This window comes from Triticum urartu, chromosome 1A, assembly GCF_056163025.1.
Source record: "Triticum urartu cultivar PI428250 chromosome 1A, HENAU_Tu73, whole genome shotgun sequence".
NCBI classification, from domain to species: domain Eukaryota; kingdom Viridiplantae; phylum Streptophyta; class Magnoliopsida; order Poales; family Poaceae; genus Triticum; species Triticum urartu.
Genome location: NC_141873.1, coordinates 397,484,811 through 397,491,506, shown reverse-complemented (window position 1 = coordinate 397,491,506; position 6,696 = coordinate 397,484,811).

The following is a 6,696-nucleotide window of genomic DNA, read 5'->3' as shown; positions in this document are numbered from 1 at the left end:
CAACATCAACGCATAAAACCTAGGCTCGGATGCCACTATTGGGGAACGTGGCAATTTCAAAAAATTTCCTACGCACACGCAAGATCATGATGATGCATAGCAATGAGAGGGGAGAGTGTTGTCTACGTACCCTCGTAGACCGGCAACAGAAGCGTTATGACAACGCGGTTGATGTAGTCGTACGTCTTCACGGCCCGACCGATCAAGCACCGAAACTACGGCACCTCCGAGTTCTAGCACACGTTCAGCTCGATGATGATCCCTGAACTCCGATCCAGCAGAATGTCAGGGAAGAGTTCCGTCAACACGACGGCGTGGTGACGATCTTGATGTTCTACCGTCGCAGGGCTTCGCCTAAGCACTGCTACAATATTATCGAGGATTATGGTGGAGTGGGGCACCGCACACGGCTAAGAGATCAATGATCAATTGTTATGTCTCTGGGGTGCCCCCCCTGCCCCCGTATATAAAGCAGCAAGGGGGGAGGCGGCCGGCCTAGGAGGAGGGCGCGCCAAGGGGGAAGTCCTACTCCCACCGGGAGTAGGACTCCTCCTTCCCTTGTTGGAGTAGGAGAGAAGGAAAGAGGGGGAGAGGAACAAGGAAAAGTGGGCTGCACCCCTTGTCCAATTCGGACCAGAGGGGGGGGCGCGCCTCCTTCCTTTTGGCCTCTCTCCTCTATTCCCGTATGGCCCAATAAGGCCCATATACTCCCCGGCGAATTCCGTAACTCTCCGGTACTCCGAAAAATACCCGAATCACTCGGAACCTTTCCGATGTCCGAATATAGTCGTCCAATATATCAATCTTTATGTCTCGACCATTTCGAGACTCCTCTTCATGTCCCCGATCTCATTCGGGACTCCGAACTCCTTCGGTACATCAAAACTCATAAACTCATAATATAACTGTCATCGAAACCTTAAGCGTGCGGACCCTATGGGTTCGAGAACAATGTAGACATGACCAAGACACCTCTTCGGTCAATAACCAATAGCCGAACCTGGATGCTCATATTGGCTCCCACATATTCTACGAAGATCTTTATCGGTCAGACCGCATAACAACATACGTTGTTCCCTTTGTCATCGGTATGTTACTTGCCCGAGATTCGATCGTCGGTATCTCAATACCTACTTCAATCTCGTTACCGGCAAGTCTCTTTACTCGTTCCGTAATACATCATCCCGCAAATAACTCATTAATTGCAATGCTTGCAAGGCTTAAGTGATGTGCATTACCGAGTGGGCCCAGAGATACCTCTCCAACAATCGGAGTGACAAATCCTAATCTTGAAATACGCGAACCCAACAAGTACCTTCGGAGACACCTGTAGAGCACCTTTATAATCACCCAGTTACGTTGTGACGTATGGTAGCACACAAAGTGTTCCTCCGGTAAACGGGAGTTGCATAATCTCATAGTCATAGGAACATGTATAAGTCATGAAGAAAGCAATAGCAATAAACTAAACGATCAAGTGCTATGCTAACGGAATGGGTCAAGTCAATCACATCGTTCTCCTAATGATGTGATCCCGTTAATCAAATGATAACTCATGTCTATGGTTAGGAAACATAACCATCTTTGATCAACGAGCTAGTCAAGTAGAGGCATACTAGTGACACTCTGTTTGTCTATGTATTCACACATGTATTATGTTTCCGGTTAATACAATTCTAGCATGAATAATAAACATTTATCATGATATAAGGAAATAAATAATAACTTTATAATTGTCTCTAGGGCATATTTCCTTCAGTCTCCCACTTGCACTAGAGTCAATAATCTAGTTCACATCACCATGTGATTTAATACCAATAGTTCACATCACCATGTGATTAACACCCATAGTTCACATCGACATGCGACCAACACCCAAAGGGTTTACTAGAGTCAATAATCTAGTTCACATTGCTAACACCCAAAGAGTACTAAGGTGTGATCATGTTTTGCTTGTGAGAGAAGTTTAGTCAACGGGTCTGCCACATTCAGATCCGTAAGTATTTTGCAAATTTCTATGTCAACAATGTTCTGCACGGAGCTACTTTAGCTAATTTCTCCCACTTTCAATATGTGTCCAGATTGAGAATTTGAGTCATCTGGATCAGTGTCAAAACTTGCATCGACGTAACCCTTTACGATGAACCTTTTGTCACCACCATAATCGAGAAACATATCCTTATTCCACTAAGGATAATTTTGACCAATGTCCAGTGATCTACTCCTAGATCACTATTGTACTCCCTTGCCAAACACAGGGCGGGGTATACAATAGGTCTGGTACACAGCATGGCATACTTTATAGAACCTATGGCTAAGGCATAGGGAATGACTTTCATTCTCTCTCTATCTTCTGCCGTGGTCAGGTTTTGAGTCTTACTCAGTTTCACACCTTGTAACACAGGCAAGAACTCTTTCTTTGATTGTTCCATTTTGAACTACTTCAAAATCTTGTCAAGGTATGTACTCATTGAAAAGCTTATCAAGCGTCTTGATCTATCTCTATAGATCTTGATGCTCAATATGTAAGCAGCTTCACCGAGGTCTTTCTTTGAAAAACTCCTTTCAAACATTCCTTTATGCTTTGCAAAATAATTCTACATTATCTCCGATCAACAATATGTCATTCACATATACTTATCAGAAATGTTGTAGTGCTCCCACTCACTTTCTTGTAAATATAGACTTCACCGCAAGTCTGTATAAAACTATATGCTTTGATCAACTTATCAAAGCGCATATTCCAATTCCGAGATGCTTGCACCAGTCCATAGATGGATCGCTGGAGCTTGCATATTTTGTTAGTACCTTTAGGATTGACAAAACCTTCTAGTTGCATCATATACGACTCTTCTTTAATAAATCCATTAAGGAATGCAGTTTTGTTTATCCATTTGCCAGATTTCATAAAATGCGGCAATTGCTAACATGATTCGGACAGACTTAAGCATAGATACGAGTGAGAAACTCTCATCGTAGTCAACACCTTGAACTTGTTGAAAACCTTTTGCGACAATTCTAGATTTGTAGATAGTAACACTACTATCAGCGTCCATCTTCCTCTTGAAGATCCATTTAATCTCAATGGCTCGCCGATCATTGGGAAAGTCAATCAAAGTCCATACTTTGTTCTCATACATGGATCTCATCTCAGATTTCATGGCCTCAAGCCATTTTGCGGAATCTGGGCTCACCATCACTTCCTCATAGTTCGTAGGTTCGTCATAGTCAAGTAACATGACCTCCAGAACAGGATTATCGTACCACTCTGGTGCGGATCTCACTATGGTTTATGGTTTACCTACGAGGTTCGGTAGTAACTTGATCTGAAGTTACATGATCATCATCATTAGCTTCCTCACTAATTGGTGTAGTAGTCACAGGAACAGATTTCTGTGATGAACTACTTTCCAATAAGGGAGTAGGTACAGTTACCTCATCAAGTTCTACTTTCCTCCCACTCACTTCTTTTGAGAGAAACTCCTTCTCTAGAAAGGATCCATTCTTAGCAACGAATGTCTTGCCTTCGGATCTGTGATAGAAGGTGTACCCAATTGTCTCCTTTGGGTATCCTATGAAGACGCACTTCTCCGATTTGGGTTTGAGCTTATCAGGTTGAAACTTTTTCACATAAGCATTGCAACCTCAAACTTTACGAAACGACAGCTTAGGTTTCTTGCCAAACCATAGTTCATACGGTGTCGTCTCAACGGATTTAGATGGTGCCCTATTTAACGTGAATGCAGCTGTCTCTAATGCATAACCCCAAAATGATAGTGGTAGATTGGTAAGAGACATCATAGATCGCACCATATCTAATAAAGTACGATTATGACGTTCGGACACACCATTATGCTGTGGTGTTCCAGGTGGCACGAATTTGTGAAACTATTCCACATTGTTTTAATTCAAGACCAAACTCGTAACTCAAATATTCGTCTCCGCGATCAGATCATAGAAACCTTATTTTCTTGTCACGATGATTTTCCACTTCACTCTGAAATTCTTTGAACTGTTCAAATGTTTTAGATTTATGTTTCATCAAGTAGATATACCCATATCTGCTCAAATCATCTGTGAAGGTCAAAAAATAACGATACCCGCCGCGAGCCTTAACACTCATCGGAATGCATACATCAGTATGTATTATTTCCAATAAGCCAGTTGCTTGCTCCATTGTTCCAGAGAACGGAGTTTTAGTCATCTTGCCCATAAGGCATGGTTCGCAAGCATCAAGTGATTCCAAAATCCCATCAGCATGGAGTTTCTTCATGCGATTTACACCAATATGACCTAAACGGCAGTGCCACAAACAAGTTGCACTATCATTATTAACTTTGCATTTTTTTGGCTTCAATATTATGAATATGTGTATCACTATGATCGAGATCCAACAAATCATTTTCGTTGGTGTGTATGACCATAGAAGGTTTTATTCATGTAAACAGAACAACAATTGTTCTCTAACTTAAATGAATACTCGTATTGCAATAAACATGATCAAATCATATTCATGCTCAACGCAAACACCAAATAACACTTATTTAGGTTCAACACTAATCCCGAAAGTATAGGGAGTCTGCGATGATGATCATATCAATCTTGGAACCACTTCCAACACACATCGTCACTTCACCCTTAACTAGTCTCTGTTTATTCTGCAACTCCCGTTTTGAGTTACTAATCATAGCAACGGAACTAGTATCAAATACTTAGGGGTTTCTATAAACACTAGTAAAGTATACATCAATAACATGTATATCAAATATACCTTTGTTCACTTTGCCATCCTTCTTATCCGCCAAATACTTGGGGCAGTTCCGTTTCCAGTGACCAGTTCCTTTGTAGTAGAAGCACTCAGTCTCAGGCTTAGGTCCAGACTTGGGCTTCTTCACTTGAGCAGCAACTCGCTTGTCGTTCTTCTTGAAGTTCCCCTTCTTCCCTTTGCGCTTTTTCTTGAAACTAGTGGTCTTGTTAACTATCAACACTTGATGGTTTTCTTGATTTATACCTTCGTCGATTTCAGCATCACGAAGAGCTTGGGAATCGTTTCCGTTATTCCTTGCATATTATAGTTCATCACGAAGTTCAACTAACTTGGTGATGGTGACTAGAGAATTCTGTCAATCACTATCTTATCTGTAAGATTAAATCCCACTTGATTCAAGCGATTGTAGTACCCAGACAATCTGAGCACATGCTCACTGCTTGAGCTATTCTCCTCCATCTTTTAGCTATAGAACTTGTTGGAGATTTCATATCTCTCAACTCGGGTATTTGCTCGAAATATTAACTTCAACTCCTGGAACATCTCATATGGTCCATGATGTTCAAAACATCTTTGAAGTCCCAATTCTAAGCCGTTAAGCATGGTGCACTAAACTATCAAGTAGTCATCATACTGAGCTAGCTAAACGTTAATAACGTCTGCATCTGCTCCTGCAATAGGTCTGTCACCTAGCGGTGCATCAAGGACATAATTCTTCTGTGCAGCAATGAGGATAAACTCAGATCACGGATCCAATCCGCATCATTGCTACTAACATCTTTAAACCTTAGTTTTTCTCTAGGAACATATCAAAATAAACATAGGGAAGCAACAACGCGAGCTATTGATCTACAACATAGATATGCTAATACTACCAGGACTAAGTCCATGATAAATTTAAGTTCAATTAATCATATTACTTAAGAACTCCCACTTAGAAAAGACATCCCTCTAATCTTCTAAGTGATCACGTGATCCAAATCAACTAAACCATAACCGATCATCACGTGAAATGGAGTAGCTTTCAATGGTGAACATCAATATGTTGATCATATCTACTATATGATTCACGCTCGACCTTTCGGTCTCAGTGTTCTGAGGCCATATCTGCATATGCTAGGCTCGTCAAGTTTAACCCGTTGTAGATGGACGTAGAGCTTATCACACCCGATCATCATGTGGTGTCTGGGCACGACGAACTTTGGCAACGGTGCATACTCAGGGAGAACACTTTTATCTTGAAATTTAGTGAGAGATCATCTTATAATGCTACCATCAATCAAAGCAAGATAAGATGCATAAAAGATAAACATCACATGCAATCAATATAAGTGATATGATATGGCCATCATCATCTTGTGCTTGTGATCTCCATCTCTGAAGCACCGTCATGATCACCATCGTCACCGGCATGACACCTTGATCACCATCGTAGCATCGTTGTCGTCTCGCCAATCTTATGCTTCCACGACTATCGCTACCGCTTAGTGATAAAGTAAAGCATTACAGCGCAATTGCATTGCATACAATAAAGTGACAACCATATGGCTCCTGCCAGTTGCCGATAACTCGGTTACAAAACATGATCATCTCATACAACAACTTATATATCATCACGTCTTGACCATATCACATCACAACATGCCCTGCAAAAACAAGTTAGACGTCCTCTACTTTGTTGTTGCAAGTTTTACGTGGCTGCTACGGGCTTAGCAAGAACCGTTCTTACCTACGCATCAAAACCACAATGATAGTTTGTCAAGTTGGTGCTGTTTTAACCTTCGCAAGGACCGGGCATAGCCACACTTGGTTCAACTAAAGTTGGAGAAACTGACACCTGCCAGCCACCTGTGTGCAAAGCACGTCGGTAGAACCAGTCTCGCGTAAGCGTACGCGTAATGTCGGTCCGGGCCGCTTCATACAACAAT